We start from the raw sequence: 18,949 nt of genomic DNA, 5'->3' as shown, positions 1-18,949 counted from the left end.
ACTAGGCAACAGGCTAACAGAGCTTCTCACCTTTTAAAGTGAAAAGAGTTATGTACCAGCTTTGTTGTCTGAGAGTGCCACAAGGCAGTCAGCCCCATAAACGTGAGACAGGAAAGGTTCATATTCACCTCAAATGGCTTTCTATGTCTTTATTACACATGCATGCACACAAACACATATATATGTATATGCAGAAAATTACACACAGATAACTGCTATAGGGAGAGCCTGCATGTATATAAAATGTTTAGAAGTCTTTGCCTCTCACACCCATCCTTAGTTTGTGTGAGTGCCAGAAACTAGGCATGATGATCCAGACTGGAAGAAATATATTGCATTTATGGAAATCATTCCTTTTCCCTGTCTGGGAACCTCTTGACTATAAATAATATTTTCATTTATAAATTTCAAAGCACAGTTCTAAGAATGGGTAAGAATCATTATCTTCATTTGACAGTTGGAGAAACAAAGAGCAGACTGTTTTAAGCAGCAGACTAAGGTCACATGGAGTAAATGAAGTCAAACCTCATCTCCCCAGCCTGACTTTCCCTTGAGAGAGCAGACCAGATAGCACACCACTCAACTTTATCAGCTGAAACTCTTCAGCGTGTATGCTAATAGTATCAGCAGCCTTCACAGACCCGGGATGAGGTTTCAAATGGCCAGCAAATTTGCTTTAAATTCCTAAGATCGAAAAGCCTGAATAAATACACTCGTCTTTCTTCTGTTTGTTTGCTGTAATCTGAGCCTTTGGGGTGTGTTAAGGTGACGGCTTCCGGGTATTTCCACCACCAAAAGATCTAGCCATCTTTCCTTTATAAAAAGGCTGAAGGAAGGGAATGCTAAACAAACAGCACTGAATGCTGTCAGTAAAATCAAGAGAGCTGGCAACGAGATGCAGAGATTATACCTATTTCTGGCACATGCTGAAGGCTTTTTTTAGAGATCTTTAGAAAATAATCTCCTTCCTCTGCCCCCAGAAAACCTTAAAAAGCAAAAAGCCCCCCATTTTAGTTTTGGAGATGCAGCAGGACTGGTAATGACTCCAGAGACTGGCGAATATTTGTCACCAGCCTGGGTTGGGTCCTCGAGACCTTTTCCAAGGCACAGCAGCTCGGGGCATTGTTCAGTTTGCACTGGGAGCTGTGGGCACCAGGCAGCCAATGTGACCAGTGCACCATTCAGAGCTGGGCATATGTCAGCTTTCTTTTGCAGCCAGAACAGCTCTTGCCCCAGTGTCAGCCAGTTTCTCCCATTGGGGTTGGTAGTGTGGGACCATAGAGGCCATAGCCACATGAAGCAGAGGACTTCAGCCTCAGCTCATCCACTCTCTTCATATTAGCTCGAGAAACGCTGATGGGTTAACACTGGGCGGTGAAGCTTTACATCAGGTAGCATTTATCTGCACCCTTCTCGCTTTGCACCAGCTGAAATTCGCCGCTCTGAAGTGGTGGTGTTTGGTGTAGAGCTTTTTTTTTCTTTTAAGACCCGTCTTGTTCAGATGTCTCCAAATTAGAGAATCACTGGGGGCACTGATAGTTGTTTTCTTTTTAAGTCAGAGACACTATTTGCTTTTTTTGGTTTCTCGGTTGTTTTATCTCTTATTATGTTGAACCATTTTGAAAGCTATATCTTCCATTTAAAAGTCATATCCCATTATCTAGGAGGGAATTTGAAAAGGTCGGTGTTAAAAGAAAACACAAGTTAAAACAACCCCAACACTTGAGCCTTCAACACTAACTAACCCACATGATACTGAAGGTTAATTACACTGTAAGAAAATTCGCAGGCAATACATGTGGCATGCTACTGATAAAATGACATTGCTTATGATAAATTAAATTATAGTAGAATCTCATTGAGGCACTAATCATGGGCAAAGTGCTGAAAAAAAAATAATAATGTTTAGTCAGGCTGGTATTCTTTTGAGTTAATAAACAAAGGAAATGGTGTATTCTGATTCATAGTCAATTACAGTTCAGATTTACTTGGTATTAACACATTTGCACATATGTTGTAATATGACAGTGGTAGGTATGTGACAGCACTGGAAATATCTGGATGGTCTCTTAGAGTGTGAGTAGCAGTAAGTTATTTAATACACTTTTCTTGGGGAGCACAGTCATCAGTGGTGTCTCCCTGCTCTGCCATGTCTGCTAGCATTTCGGTGTTGGTTCAGGCCTTGTACACTCTGGGGATAAATGGGTACAGGCATTTAAAAAAAATGAAAGTCAAATATCTTGTCCAGGTTTTATTTCTTTCTCAAAGTCAGAAAATCACATGTTGGTACACATTTGTTGGTGTGCGAAAAACGAAGTGTAGGTTGTTACTGAATCTCATTCTTAGCAGGAAAGCGTGTGCCCTGTATATCACATTGGCATGCTATTTGCCATGGTAATAAATAAACCAATCTCTTCTGAGAACCTAGTTCTTGTTTTTCATCTAACTTGTTGACTGAGTCTGGTAAATGCAATTGTTCAAATTTCTTCATGCTGCAACCCTTGGAAGTGTTACAAACCCTTTTACAAGAGGAAGCATCAAGAAGTGGCACCCAACAGAATTCATACTGCTGACACATAAATGGGCTTTAATGTCTGCAGAGCCTTCAGTCAGCTCCGTTATATTCCTCTCAAACAAAAACACAAAATGTACTCAATAATATCACAGTTTCATTATCTAAAACTCCACTGTTGTTAGCTATATGCAGTATGGCCAGAAATCTTCTCCTTTGGAGGAAAATGCAGATCACATCTACTTGACTTTGCTTCCTCTGAGATTTCAGAAACCCGGACAAATAAAAATCCCTTGTTAGAAAGAAATAGAAGGAGAAAATCTCAAAAAATAAAGAATACTTGGTCCTACTAACTCTGGTTCCGTTTGATAGCACTCAGCGCATTGTTAATGGCTGTGTGAAGACATATTCTTAAGAGCAGCAGCAAATGCTATGGATGCTCCCAGACACATAATCACAACATGAACAAGGTCCAGAAAAATTCTTAACATGAAAGAGAAGGTAACATGGAGTCATCACAATTTCATTTCTAACACATAAAGATGAAGCACTAAAATGTCTTAAATCAGACGATGTCGGCTCCCATTTCAGTTGATCATTAAATGTTTTCCATGTGTTTGGGGTTGCAGCCCTGCCTGACTCCTTCTGGATAGCATCTGATGCATGAAAGCATCACAGAAGCAGATTGGTCCATGCCATGATTAAAACATACACACAGAAAGCTGCTTGGACTGCTATGCAAAATAAAAGTGCATTTTCTTCCTTTGCATTCCTTCAAAACACATCCCTCTTTTAACCCCAGCCTTTCGAAGGGTGTTCTTTTTACTACAAAATGGAAAGAAAGCACAAATGGAAGTTGGAACACATCTTTTAAGGGTTTCCAGGCAGCCTATATCAGCCCAGAGCAAAGGAGGGTCTGGTAAGCTGTCTTCCATCTTCTCAACCATTCTCATCTCTAGTTCTGTTTCTAAGGTCAGTAAAAACACACAGAAGTGATTATGCAGGAACTAGCTCTAAGGGATTATGCTATTTGTCAAAATAATAACAGTGAATTCAATATGTGTAAATCTCTTCTCCCTGAGCAGTAGACCAGTGCTCTGGTGCACACATGGGATATTGATAGGAGCCATTTTCTAGGCACTTGCCTTTAAAAGGAGTTTGTGGTTGATATAATAAGAATCCCAAATTTTCTAAGAACCCACAAATTACAGGGGACAGTCCCTCAGGTTCTTTCTGCTAACTGTTGAGTTACTTAGCATTTTTTATCAGTGACATGAAAGTAAATATAAAATCAATTCTGATAAAGTTGGCAGATGACATGATGAAGAATGAGGTAAGCAAAGATGAGAGGTCACTGGTGCAGAGTGAGTTATTAGTAAGAAAACAGCACGTGTTTTAATACATTCCAGTGTAAAGGTGTGAAGAAGTTATGACTGTTAAGAGGTTGTTAGAGAATCGGGGACTGACTTTGAATGATAGAAATGAAAGCTTTGTGGTCAAAGCACATGTCCTGGTGAATGCCAGTCCCTGAGGAGATGCATCTGACTAAAGAATAAGTCTTTAAGATAAGACTGGGGGAACTTTAGGATCAAGAGGCTGTATTATGGTACTGGTTCATCCCATAGAAGCCCCAAGCCCATCTGTGAATCCTAGCAGCCTTGCAGCCTCATTAGGTGAAACCAGCCTGTATGCTGGGTGTGACTCCATTTCTGGGGAACTGCCAGGGAGCAGAAATCTTGGGTTCATTTGACTATCGGTGGGGATCCAACTTGCATCTATCAGCAATGGGGGTCAACTGTGCAGTTCAGCCATTACTAGCTGGGCATGTGCCTCCTGGCATCTCTTATGGGACCGAGGGGCTGACAGTATTTGGGCTGTCCCAGTGAGGAACACCAGCCTTTCACAACACACAAATATGTGGATGCAGTCATGGACCCTAACTTTAGCTTTAGCCCACCTATAATCATGTGGCTGAGGCACAGCCAAAATAGTGTCACTTTGTCCTGTCTTGATATCTATAGACCAGGACGATGTCAGTAAGAGGAGGTTTGGAAAACTTGCCTTCTAGAGTTAAAGGTTGCAGCTCATCGTGGATAAAAAGAGGAACTGGATTTGATCAGTCTGAAAGTGCCACCACAAGGAACAAAGCTTCATACAGGGCTATGTGGTGTAGAAGGCAGAGGTGCAACACCACCCAGGAGCTGGAAGGTGAAACCAAACGTGTTCAGACTAGACATTAGAAGTGCTGATGCTTGACAACTAGAAGAACCTCCCAAAAATCTTCCTGTGTTTCCTTACCCTTGCTGGTTTAAAATCTACATTAGCTGCCTTCTAGAATAGAATTGGATTTGAAAATCGCAGCAATACCTCTGCCCTTCAAGTCTATGACTATAGGAAGACCACTTCCTTTCTTTTACCCCAGGGTGGGAGCACCCCCACATCAGCATCAGAGTTGTTGGTTTTTTTGTTGTTGACTTTCCTACCAAACAGGATATTTCAGAGTAGTCATAAGCTGTGATAGATGAATTAACTTCCTGTGTGATATGACATTGCCAGGGATGATAAGGACTTAAGGCAGGCTGGAATGGAGAAGCCAAGCCAGTCTTCCTCTCATACAGACCAGGAGTAAACCCAGAATTTGCCACTTGTAACCAAGATGTGTCTTTTACAGATCTTGTTTGGAGGAGAGACAGAGGGACATGATGTGACTATCTTACAGCCCCTCCAGAATGGGAAGTGTCATTTGGCTGTGGGGATCCTAAGAAGCTCACCTAAAAACATCAGAAGAAGGAAGCATTCTGAGAAATTTAGTTGACAGTATCTAAGACTATAAATAGGCTTTTAGGAAGCCGGAAAGCTCCTATAGCTTTGCTTGTTATTTTAAAATGTTAATGTCATTTTAGAGCTCATGAAAGACATGAGATTGCTGGCGAAGACCTGTCTAGCCACATATAGGATCAGCAAGAAATTCAGGTTCTTCCATCCCATTCAGCCTTGCCATGGAAGAAAGACCAGCTCATGGTAAGTTTTGGTCTTTATTAACAGTTTACCCTGCAGGCTCCCTGATGGCCTACGTTTAGTTTGAGCCCTGCTTTGTGATACTGATATGTGTTACCTGGAAACTAGCCTGATATCAGCCATTTATTCTTTCTTCTTATTTTACACCATATCGTTTAGAAAATAATAATAATAATAATAATAATAATAATAATAATAATAATAATAATAATAATAATAATAATAATAATAATCTGCAGTGCCACAAGAAGAACAGAGGTTGAGTTTACAGAATCTCCCACTATGCCTCTAGTGAGTATGTCTGCATAGAACAGCTCAAAATGGATGCTTCAGCAAAGCATGGATCTTTTACAGTGTCTCTATGCATTGGACAGTGAGATCAACACTTAAGGCTGACAGTTTCTAACAAATTCCTCTTGCATCTCCTTGACTCCTTGTATCCTCTTGATTCCTTATGGCTTCATCCACCATTCGGAGCCCCTCTCCAGAACCATGCACTGAGACCCCAGCTGGCTATGGTCTGGTTATTTGCAGGTTTTTACTCTTTACTGTAAAATTTGTTCATATTAATTCCAGATAAAAGGGAATATATATATATATATATATATATAAATATATATATATATATATTTAATATGGGGGGGTTGTATTATTTTTTTTCTTCAGCTTTTATAATTAAAAAGCAACCTAAGTTGTTTTCTGGGTTGGATGAATCAGATTGAGCTGATAATCATTAACACTGCATTAGAATACTCCATTAAAAAAACTATAGTACTTCTTGTAAACATCTGATTTAAAATAAATAAATAAATAATAATAATAAGAAGAAAAAGGTTAGAAGCTGACAGAAATTATTAACAATAAGGTCTTTCGCATAGAAATAAGCTTATTACCATGCAGTGGCAGCAGCTGGCAGGAGCCTGGCTTGATGCCAGCAAACTGTGTCCTGCAAAAACCATCTTTCCACCTAACTCCAGGAAAAACACCAGCAAGGCAGGGTTGCATTCGCTTCTCAGTCTCTGCGTTATATGCTGTCACTGACCCCGGCAGCAGTCCAGTGCATGTGTGTAAAGTGTATGTTTCTAAAAGGGAAAAAATCCTTTCAGTTTTGCCTTTTCAGCTGGTAGACCCGTGAGCAAGGATTGTGGGCTGCTTTGAAAAGATAGAAGCAGAAGGGTAGGGGGATGTGTTATATTATGTCTTTGAAAGCTAGTAGGGGCCACTCAGGAAGGAAAGAATAAATTAAGTGCAGCTACATAGAGATCTTAGTTCAAATCAGATTTGCTATAGTTTGGGGGAGGAGAGAGTGTTGTTTGGTTGTTGCTGTTGTTTTTTAGTCAGCAGAAACTTACCCTCCGCATGATGCATGGCACAGTGTTCAGGTCCTGAGTCTGCCCACACTCAGATGTTGAATCACACTTGTGGTTTGCTGAGATCTGGTGTTCTTTGCTTCCTTTTATTTTTTTCTTTGCCCAGGACTTTTCCATGTGATTGCACTGTAGGAAGTGTGCCATAGATTACATGGACCTCAATCAAGGAGAGAGCACAAGTCTGCATTTAGGAAATCATCTTTGGTCCCGATAGGAATGACTTCAAACGTTTGACCTTCAAACGTTTTTGTTATTGACTTGGTAAAATGTAGGATCAGATGCTGCAAATGTCAAGGCTGTTCACTTTGCTGGGAGACAAAAATACTCATAATTAAAATAAAAACTGAAGCAAAAGAACCCAAAACATTCATTACTTTGCAGGATCAGCTTAAGGTGTGGAAAGTACAATGTTAGCAACCCGCTGCTGTAACAGCGATTTCTGCATTTATTCTAAAAGGCCAAATTATGTAAGATTTTGCCAACTGTAGGTAAATGAGGGTGAAAAATACTGGCTGTAAAGGAGGTGAGTGAAACGGCCTGTGAGGCTTTATGGGGAACACAAAAATCACTACTGAAATCATGATCGCCCTTATGGCTGAGAACAATGACCTTTGCTGAAAAACTCACAGGTCTGGAGCACAGTGCTCACTGCCTCGTCCAATTTCAAGTCAATCGAAGGAAGCAAAATACAAAGGGAGAGGTCATATTGACTTAGTGCAACAGTCTTAATGAATCTGGATCTCCCTTTTGCATTTCCAGTTGAAACATAAACTCAGTGGCTCGTTCCCTTCCTCCGTGTGCTGTTTCAAAATACACGGGTAGAGGGAATAAGCTTTTGCTCAGCTTGATCCCTGAATAGCAGTGTGCTTAAACAGAGCCTGAAAAGCAGTCTTTTTATTTTTAGCAGCAGTATTTTCTAAAAGGAGCTGTTGTTGACAAGAGAAGCCACTCGTATTTGAATACGAAACACTTACAGCACTTTAAGTGCGAGGGGAAAGGTAAGCAATTCTATCCAAAGCATTTGGGAGTCACAGACAGTAAAGGGATCGTGAAGGATTTCTGGACAGGAAATATTTATTTACTTCTCCAAAACAATTGCCCTGTGCAGACCCAGAGTATTTGTTTGCATGGCTGCAGCTTATAGGTGCAGCAGTCATGAACCAGCACCCAGCTGTATAAAGCAGTGCACAAATGCAGATCAGAAAGACAGGCTCAAATCTAAGAGATGACAGATGTATGCAGACAGGTAGCTGGAGGACTACAAGAAAACAAGGCGAGATTATAATGTTTGAGTTCTTATTGCAAAACAAAACAAAACAAAAAATACTGAAAGTTAAAAGGATAATATTTATTTGTATATTTTTAAAGCTGCTGCTCCCTCCTCCAGCTCCAGTACTGCCACAATGTCCAAATGAAATAAATTCACCTCTTAATAATACCTAAGCAGCAGAAGTAGCCAAGGGTAGAAGTCTAGGTAAAGACAAATGGTTAAAGTAGGTAAGTACTTAAAAACCATGACAAGTAGGCCTTAAAATGGGAAGTGTCAGGCAAGCTCTTAATAACAGGTAATGCTACCAGCCCCACCTATAATTGCTGTATTTCGCTCCCCACCCTCCGAATGTCACTTCATTTCCATCAATTGCAGCTTTTCTCTGGGCACAGATTGTGCCTTAGCAATGTCTGCACACTACCTCACAAAAAATGGGGGGACTTTTCTGTCTGAACCTCTCAGGAGTTGCTGTGAGATCAGTATGAAATGACAAGAGCACAAATAATAGCAATAATAAGGAAAAAGGAGGGCCAGCTCTGCTCACATCTAGCTGCGCCAATGCTATCATATCCACAGTACGGTTTGAGGGAACCTTGAAAGCCTGCAATGTAGAGGGAACAACGTAGTGAAAGGAATACATTTACCGTGCATCACACAGTCCCCATTAGGGGATTTTTATGATCACATTATTATGTGCTTTGTCTTCAAACAGAGACTTTGCTGGCTTTTTCACCCATAAGCAAGAAAAAATACTCGGTACATTTGTTATCAGCCTCTTAGTTCAGATTTTCTCTCTGATGTACAGCTGCTTCATTTTGGTTCTCCATTCCAACAAGACGTATTATTGTCACCTTTCCTGTAACAATTTCCATATACTGCTGGAACTAGATGGCAATCAAAAATATTACTATGAATCTGAGAGAGGTGCATGTTTAGAAGGCTTTTAGATGTGTAGAGATGGTCAAATATTTGTGTTTTGACGTTATTTTACACCAAGTGGATTAGAGGATTTTTGTAAATTATATCGGTGCTTAATAACCAGACAAATATATTCTTTTTCAGACTGCTTGCTCCAACTATTTGGAGGGGCTCAACAACCACACAAATCACTTGCAAACTGTTACCACTTGCTGAGTGGGTATGAGATGCTTTTTTTCAATATCTGATGAACAATCAGGAAATAATAATAAATTGTACAAACAAACCTATGGGATGAATTTTCAAATAAATACAGGCTTGGGAGACGAGTTGAGGAAGCTTTTGAGAGACAGTGCCCCAGTGAATGAGCTCCTGTGTACTTGTAATAATGTAACACACAAATCACAGTAAACCAAGCGTGATGCTTTGATTCGCAAAAATATGCAAGAATATCCTTTCAACTATCCGATCAGTTCTATAGCGAGCCCTCACGCTACCAAAAGGTCAGACTCCAAAAGGGTTAAGTATTGACTGACAAGAGGATGAAAGGAAAAGCAACAGAATGTAGGTGTATAAGGGTCTTGGGGGACATTCCTAAAAGTCAGCATCGGTTTTTACATTTCTTGCACAGGAGCAGATATGAATTTCAAATAATGAATAGACTTGAATCGTCTGTACTTTTCAGAAGTGTGAAACTCATATTTAACTGTGTCCGTGCTGAACGCTTTTCTTCTGTTTTCTCCTTACGCTTTCATTCGAGAATTCATGCCAGAAATTCATCAGTTTTACTCCTTCTCACCCATTTTCACCTGCACAGAAAAGACCATGCGATTTCTACAGCCATTAGCTGCACAACGCAGCTGCAAAGAAACAAACACAGGTGATAACTATTAGTTACCCAGAGGTGACAGTATGTTAGAAACAAAGGAGTCAGAAAGCAAATAAAAATAACAGGTGCCACAAAAAAATGGCTTGCAGCCCAAATGCAGCAGGCAAATGTAAGGGGTTGGGAAGCTGGACAGGGCATGCGCCGCTCAGTCCTGTTGCATCAGAGCCGTGGTGGGGATGATGGCACTGTGGTAGGGCTTTCTGTGGTGGTGGCCAAACAGCAGACTCACAGGGTGAGGGGGCGAATCAAACAGGCCCCTGGCAATCTGTGCTCCGTTCTCCTTATTTAGGGGCAGGATGTTTTAGGAAGGGAGAGTCTGCTGGCAACCTGATCCTCCCTCCGGTTGTGGGGATCTTCAAAGGAGATGGTGCTGGCAGCTGACATCCCCCCCGCTCCTGCTGCTTTTTTTTTTTCCCCATTCACTCTGCAGATGCCTCCCCCGACAGACCTCTGACCAGCTCCTTCTTCCTCCTCGCTGACTGAGTGTGTTCCTGTGCGAGGCTTTCCTACTGCGTGCCATGTTGGGCCTTGCTGTGTCCTTGGTGCATGAAGCTGCACCGACCACCTTCGAAAAAACAGTAACTTGAAGTTGCGCAGCCTCTAAATGGGAGGAGGAGCTTGGCAGTTGAGAATGGTGATGGCAAACACACTGATATTGGGAGGATAAAAGAAATGACTTCTGAGAAGGAGCTCGCTGCAATCTACCCCTGGTGCTTCCCAATATACGATAGTGGCTTCATCCCTGCCCCATAGCACTTCACACACACAATGATAAATACATCTGCTGGCAAGCTGTCAGTGACCTTTCCCCATTTGTGTTTCTAGAGGACAAAGTTGGCACTGGCCTATGCCCACTTCTGTTTCCAGAGGCTTGAGTGCCAAGAATTATACCCTTTGCCTAAAGAACCTTTGCAAGCCATCCCTGTATGGTTGAGGTACAAGGAGACTTTGACTTTCCCAACCCTGCAGAAAGGCAGAAGAGCTTGGAAACTGTGAATCCATATCCAAGCTCCAAAGCTCCAGCCATGCAACTCCCATACAACGAGACGTGGCACAGTGCTTTGCTGGGTGGCTACAGGGACTGTGGGGTGACACATGTACTGGTGTGTGCATGCTGCCTTCCCACCAGTCCCACAACTGCTGTCTGACCAACTTCACTAAGCGATGTTGCTGTAGACAGCAGTATCTAGCCCCTGGAATGGTTTCAAACCATACTTATCTGTCAGCACGCGTGAGGAGAAAGGTGGGTGGAAGGAAAAAGGCAAAGCCAGCACAGCAGCAAATATTGACATAAAACAATAGCAAAACATTATTGTAAAACCCACACAAATGAACGGGTGAGTCTGTGGATAAGCACAGCCCAGGCGAGTGCTTCAGACTCATGCGTTAATGTTATGTTTCCAGGGCTAAAGAATGCACTTGGAAAAACACAGCCTGCGTAAGCACAGTATGCAGAAACTGTGATGAGGGGAATTCAATAAGAAGTGTCACTTACAGTCATGCAGCAGGGCAGATATTACTATGCATAATAAAGTGCGAACAGGCTCGGTCTTTGTTTTTTGTTTGTTTGTCTGCCTGGAATTTTTTTATGGCTGTTTATTTTGTTGCCTTTTGTTTTGTTCTGTTTGGTTGTTGCGGCTGTTTCTTGTTTTTGTTTTTTTTTTGATTATTTATTTTTATCTGGGGAGCTCCACTGGGAAGCTTTAACTCTCAGCAAACTCCTTCTCAATCAGGTGCTGGGAAGCTGGCAGGATGAGGCCTACATTTAACATTCACACTAGTGCTTAACCTTGAGTCACAGTAGCCTACATTAAAAAGTCTTTGCTTAGTCATACAGCAATAAAAAGTAGCCAGTTGCATCGCCTGCATTGCACATGCTGGTGTACACTTAACTACCTGCTTTCCTCCTGAGATGGCTGAAATCTTCACCTCCTTTCTTTCTTTTCTTTTTTTTTTTTTTTTTTTTTGGTCAGGATGTTTTATAATGGAAAAGTAAATAGCGTGTTTTCATTTTTCCCCTATTACATTAATCAAGAGGTATAATATGTCTAAAATAATTTGCGTGCTTTTCATAATAAAGCTGTACACAATTCCCTCCATGTTATGTCTTCCTGTGTAAAGTCTCTGTTTTCAAGCTGCTTTTTTCCTGTACTGAGATAGGGCAGAAGCAGGCAGTGCTGCCCATCCTCTAGGCCTTGGTATCAAGGCTTGGTCAGCTGTGGTTTCTCTCCCTTCAGAATACCAAGCCATGGTATTGGTAGCCTTGGTAGACAGAGACTGTATGGAGCTGCCTAAGTACTCCCAAACCTGCCTTTCAGTCCTGCCGCAGCTCCTCAGCTTTGATTTATATTTTCCTGTCCTGTATGATATGGTCCCAATAACCCAAGTATGGTGGGTGCTGAGGTACTCCAGAAGCAGGATCCAGTTGGATGAACAAATCGAGACACTGAGCCAAACAGTTCTTCTCAAGGGCTACTTCTGAGTAATGGCATTCACCTTTTACTCCTTTAGCCAGTTTGTGCCATTGTGTTTGGATCAAATTCCTCTACCAAAGTCACCTGTCAGCAAAAAATGATCACCCTCTGAGAAGGGGAATGGCACGACAGTGAAATAGTGGCACAACACATCTCTTTAGGTGGGGGGGGCTGAGCATACAGAACTACTCATTCATGGCATCAGCATTACTTCAGGTGAAAGGTAATACTGGGCTGTGCAAATACAAGCACAGGAGTTTGCGAAAGCACATTTTCCCTCCCCGTGCTTCACATGCAGAAATGCTGTACTATTTACTCATTTGGATGATGACTAGGAGACACATTACCATAAGCATTATGGAGATGAATGCCTCGAATTTAGGAATTCATGTCCCAGTTGTTACTCCGAGAAAATAGCTGTGGACATGGATGGAAGCTTAGCTCAACTAACAGCGTAAAAATCAGATCTTGGGAGCAGATGTGAGTGAAGCCGCAGAAACAAAACAGGAGCATGATACAGAAGTAGCAACAAAAACAAAACAATTTTCACTAGCGCTTCATTACCATCTTTCTTTAATGGGTTGTATGTTTTCTTCTTCAGGCAAAAGGGATTTGAGACATGCAAATTCTAGCATAGGGCTGTGTTGAGCAACTATGCACTTGCAGGTGAGTAATCCTACTGACCTCCCTGGGATGGCTCATGTGAGCTCGGCACATTCAAAAAGGACACTGGCAGCATGGGGCTGAGTGCACCATATGTACCTTGCCTTGCTCAAGCACAGAAGCTTCTCCTGTGGCTCCCAGCCACTCTGATACACAGCAAGTGTGGCCTGGACAAGGAATTGGTTTGATTAGTTCTCTTAGCCTACACACCGTACCTTTTTCTTAAGATCACAGAAAGAACATTTCAAGGTTACTCTATGAGAATGATCAATCTTTTAAAACACACGCGTTCCCTGATTACATTTGAAAAACATTTTAAAAAAAATGAAAAAAAATTAAAAATAAAAGATGAAAAATGAGCAGCGTGTATTCTGGCAATGAAAAAAAGCCCAGAAAAATTAGCACAGTTGAGCCCTTAATTTTCTCCTTTTTGCCAGGTTTCTGACAATTAGGTCTGAAAAGAGGAAAAGGAGAAAAACCACCTTGCTAGTTCATCCATACTAGCGTGCAGATGAGAGCAGCTCACTGGGCTTTACCTGACTTCTTATCTTCATAGTCTGGAGAATGCTGCAAGATGCCATGGGTGCCTGCCGGTGAGGCAACTCGGAACTGGCTCCACAAGCACTGTTTACCAGACAAAACAGTAAAAATCTCTGCTCAGTTCACTGCACATTGCACAAGCCAAATGGCAAAGAGATGTAGTTTTTTTCTGCGCTCTGAAGTAAATGGCAGTGCCAACACATACAAGTGTGCATCTGTTACTAATGAGGTGTTTACAGCCCCTGCCTCGCCAATTGCATGTATGCGATACCTCAGCCCATCTTCACCTACAGGGCTCTGGATAAGAGACAATAGGTGCAAATGAACATACGGACATGCATTATCTCCTCCAGCTTGGACATGACTGGAAACCTCTTTAAATATTTTTAAACGCCGCAGCTCGCTACCAGGGCTTTAAAATCCTTTCTCCCACTCTTTGCTGATGGTTAAAATGTTCTGGGGATGGGACAAGATGTTTATAATCGCAGGACATTTCACTCTGCACTTTGTTTTAGCGTGTGGGGGGAATAATAATTGTATTCAGACTTGAAATGGCTTGGGTTACGCAGTTCAGAGCACAAGCACCTGCAGCAAATTAATTTGTTGTAGCACATTTATTATCTCATAGCTTCTCTTTAGGCTGCAGCTGTTGCTATTATGTTAATAATGTTTTTTATCACCACTGTATACAACAGGTTATGGTAATACAGAAATTTTGGGGCGAGAGGTGTTTCTTTCTTAATATTATTTCTCAGGAAAAAAAAAAGAAAGATGGGGAGAATATAGCATGTAAGCATTGATCAGGCATTTAGCTCAGCGTTTATTAGCTGATTTGAAAGAGAATGGGCAAGAGAAATTAGAAAAGAGTAACAATAGACAAAGATGGCGCGTGCAGAATTTGCGAAAGCAAAAAAAAGAAGAAGAGGTGGAAAAAGAAAGAAAGAAAGAAAGAAACACCGAACACCGCAGTGCTGGGGTGGTGAGTGTTCGGGTGGGGGCGGGGAAAATGCTGCAGTTTTCGTGAAATAATAAGGTGGAAAAAAAGGCATACAAAGAGTAGGTTTTTCATTGTCTGTAAAATATAAACACAGATGAATTCTGTCTTTGGTTTGTTCATGCTTTTCACTCTGCACAGCAGGGATGTTCTTAAGAAGTTGCCCTCTGCGAAATTTCACTAAATGGAAACCGTGGACCCTGCATGATGCGATTATAATCACACCAGCCATTCTTTTTACATAATTTTTTGTTTAAAATCCAGTAATTCTTCTTGTTTTTAAAACATATATCTATATCTCTACGTGCATCTAAACCGGCGCTGGTTTACGTCCCCTCAGCAAAGCGCAAGCTGGAGCTATAACTGGCTGTATCCCATCCACGAATCTCAATGGACTCAAAAACAATATGAAAATTTTTAGCTGACAAGAACATGTCTGCTGCCTGCAGTCACTGCAATAGCTCACCATGTTGCCTACTAACCAAAAGATCAAAAATTATCGATTTCATGGCGCTGCGTGCTTTGGATAGAAAAGCTACTTTAAAATTTGCATTATTTAAGAAACGAATTAAGAGAAAAGACCTGTGTTTTAGAGCACTTTGGAAGGCAAAAAATGGCTTTATGTTTTAATCTGATCAATGATTTACTATAATTCTATTATTTTTAGCAGCTGGGGTCTGGAAATGATTTTTTTTTTGCCGATGAATTTAGGATTTTGCCGCAGTATACATCTGCAGTCCCAGAATCCTCTGGTAAGATAATCCCTCCTGCGATGGGGAAACGCCTTTAACCTTTTCGTGAATGAAAAATCTGCAACCATTTTGAAATAAAAAGGGGGAAAGAATGATGATTTCTAGGAGCTGGAATGAAATTTACTGTGAATCGAAAGGACAATGAAAGGAAAACATACTGTAGTTGCGTTGTGTCGGTGGAGCTTCCAGCCGTTGTCTCCATCGCTCAAACCCTTTCTTCCATGGTGTCCGTAAATACGCCTGGAGAATGGCGTTACCCGTACTGCACGTGGGCAAGAGATGGAGAACCACAATCAGAGACAGACGGAGCCTCCTTGCCAGGAGTGCAGAAATGCTACAACTTCCATTCTGCAGACCGAAAGGAAAATTTGGACTGCAAGTCATTGATTTTGACCAGTGGGTTCTTAGGACTACCAGGCTGCATCAGGATAGCCAAGTACCCAGGTAGCGAGAGGTGCTTACAGCTGCTTGGTGCTTACAGACAGAAAGGGAAGAGGAAATTTTCTGAGGCATAAAGAAAATTCAGAGCCCAAGTCCATGCACAGCCTGGTTGGAGATTTGTTCAAATGAATCTCCAGCCCTGATATTGTCATATTTTCAGACCACGCAGTAATTAAGAAAGATTGGTCTCTACAGAAAAAAACAACAACAAAAACCCCAACAACAACAACAAAAAAACAGGCCTTAATAATTTATTATCTTATGTTTTATGACTCCGTATTAGAATGAATTACTCAGAATTAGTGGCCTAAAGCTATCGAAAGAAATATTTAGCAACTATCTTTTAAAAATCAGCTTTCTACAACTCTATACGGCTCTCCAGTTAAAGCATTGACAATTAAAGGGTTACGAGCCTGAGAATCAGTGGTTTCTTGTGGACAAAGTTTGATTAGGAGAAAAGGCGGCAGGTGTCACACCTCTGCCGCTGCCATTGTTTCCCCTTTGTGGCCAGCTTTCCTGCAGGGGTGTCTGAGCACCACTGCCATTGTTTTAAATTAGGAATAGGAGACCCAGAACGATTACAACAGGCACACGGAGAGATTCCAAATGAAAACTCAGGAGCTGAGAAATTCTTGTTAATGACAACATTTTTATGAGGACAGATATTGTAGATTTCTGTTTACCTTGATCACGCACTCAGTTTTGAATATGAAACCGGTCTGGTATTCATTTGTTTGGTTAGTAGTAATTAAAATATATGTGTTGGTAGATGCAGTGCTTCATGTTTATTCTGTTCCACTGCGTCTGCTGCTTAATATGCCAGTAATCAGATATTCTGATGAGTAATGCCTCAGCTGCTAAATCAGCTGGAGACTTTTTCCATTTCTGAAGCATACCTGATATATAAAGTTAAACTGTTGCAGACATCCCCGTGCACTGAATTAAAAAATTCTTTTTTTTTTTTTAATATCAAATTGGTGACCAATGATAATTCTATTTCCATGCTTGAAACATTCAGTGTACTCCAATTTATTTCAATACAACCAGATGTTTTCATCAGCATGTTCTACACTAGCTTACTAATATTTTCAGTGTCTCTCTTTCCTTCCAAGTGACCCAGAGCTACACATTGGCTGATTTCTTTTTTTTTTTCCCATATTTTTTGAGAAGAGGGAATTTTAACAAGGACTGTTTTAAATTTGGCTATTCCTCTGCCTTTAGAATACTTTTATCATTTTCTTTTTTTTCATTAAAACTGAACCTGAGTGGCATGACTATTTGTTTAACAGAGCAAAAGCACGTGTATTAATAAGCTGCGGTTCTCAAGAATATGGCAGGAGCTACATCGATTAGCCTCGTATCTCAGCGCTTAAATATTGCAGACATCTCTGTTCTTTTCCACTTTGTGCCTGTATGAAAGAGAAAACGCGCTGCTTTTTCTTTTTAATATACTACAACTTTACTTTGCTGGAAGAAGGTTTCTTTTATTTATTTTTCCCCCTTTACTCATTTATTTTTTAGAGAGGATCAGAATGATGTAATTATTATTTGTTTTGCTGACAAGTGAACGTATACGCTTCACCAGTGTCTGAAAACAAATATCTGTGGTTGATTCTAGAGCACATTCATAAGAATATGCGCAGTCAGAAGCCAGTAACGCATGTGTTTTTAAGATCCAAACAGGAAATCAAAGATTCAGGCCCAGAGCCCTGGATGTTTCTCCATAATTGGTAATTTTGCTTTGTCCTTACATTAGGCTATGGCCATTCATTTGTTACCACGTTTCTTACAAACACAGCCAAGCGTGAGGATTTCAGAGGGAAAGGTGACCAACTAAGTTTACCTTTAGCTGTTTGTTATTTTTAATGGGCTTCCTGCTTTCTACAGTGTTAGAAGTTGATGCTCCAAAAGCAGCGCTAAGGATGTTTAAAAAAAGAAAAAGAAGAAAGAGAGGGAAAAAAAAAGGCTATAACAAAACGATTTAAATCATTATCTTTTAAAATTTAACCATGAAGCTCTCCTTTGCACTGAGGATTTCTTACTGCAGGGATACACAATGGACACGTTAGAAGACTGCTTGACCTTTTGAAAAAAAATTATATGTCTGCAGCATACTCGTCTAGCATATAGTCACCAAAACAAACCTATTAAAGTATAAAAGAGCTCTAAGGAAACTCCTGAAGCTGCATATTCACCCCCAGTGCTTCTTGGAGCGGGGGGAGAAGAGCAGAGGAGGAAGAATAACTGGGATGTTTGTGAATTTACCCATGGAAGCTCCACGCTACGATATCCAATATAACATCTACTCTTCTATTTTTGATACTGGACCGTAAAACGCTATTTTTGAAGAATCATCAAATGTCTTCCAGAGAATTTTAAAACTGAAGAAAAAACGAAATCAAATGATAGAGTTAATTAAAGCGGCAACACTTGCAGCAATTAAGATATTAGTTTCCCTGGTGTAGGTTTGTGGGGTGTTTTTTTTTAAGCCAAGTTTTAGAAAATGGTTAACTCCCTAACAGCTACCAGTTTAAAAGCTGAAATGAACCCGATTTCTATCAGCAATGTGCCTAGATCTGAAAGCAGCCTAATCACCCCGCAGTGAAACAAATGCAGATTAAAATGACAATGAACCACGCAAGACTAAAACAGCGAAAATTCGACAAGAGTCTAGCACTATGTACTATAGGTGTTCTGATTTTATATATATAAGTATACATAAAGCTGCATGTTTAAAACCTGTTTGTAAAAGGGCTAGTTCCAGTAGTCCTCACCAGGTCAAAAGAAAAGCGGTCCATGGTTCAGGGGCCAGAAGATGCTTTCCACACCCCTCCCGCTCCTGCAGAATCCAGGCTCCAAAAGCCCCATCCTCGTGGACCTCAGGGGGTGGGATGGCACACAAAGAGGCTCTGAAAGGTATCTGGGACCATGCAGTGAATGCATCAAGGGCGTCTGACTGATTCTACTGTTGTTATCAAGTACCCAATGGAATTGCTTATAGCGAATTTGGCAGTAATACCCTATAGAAGGAGCACTTTGTACTTATATAGTACCTTTGATCCAGGCATCTAAAAGGAGGGGTCTGTCATGATTGTTATAGAGGGCAAA

This window comes from Coturnix japonica, chromosome 2, assembly GCF_054131305.1.
Source record: "Coturnix japonica strain WE chromosome 2, WE-NBRP24, whole genome shotgun sequence".
NCBI classification, from domain to species: Eukaryota; Metazoa; Chordata; class Aves; order Galliformes; family Phasianidae; genus Coturnix; species Coturnix japonica.
The sequence above is the reverse complement of the archived record's forward strand: the minus strand, read 5'-3'. Positions refer to the sequence as shown.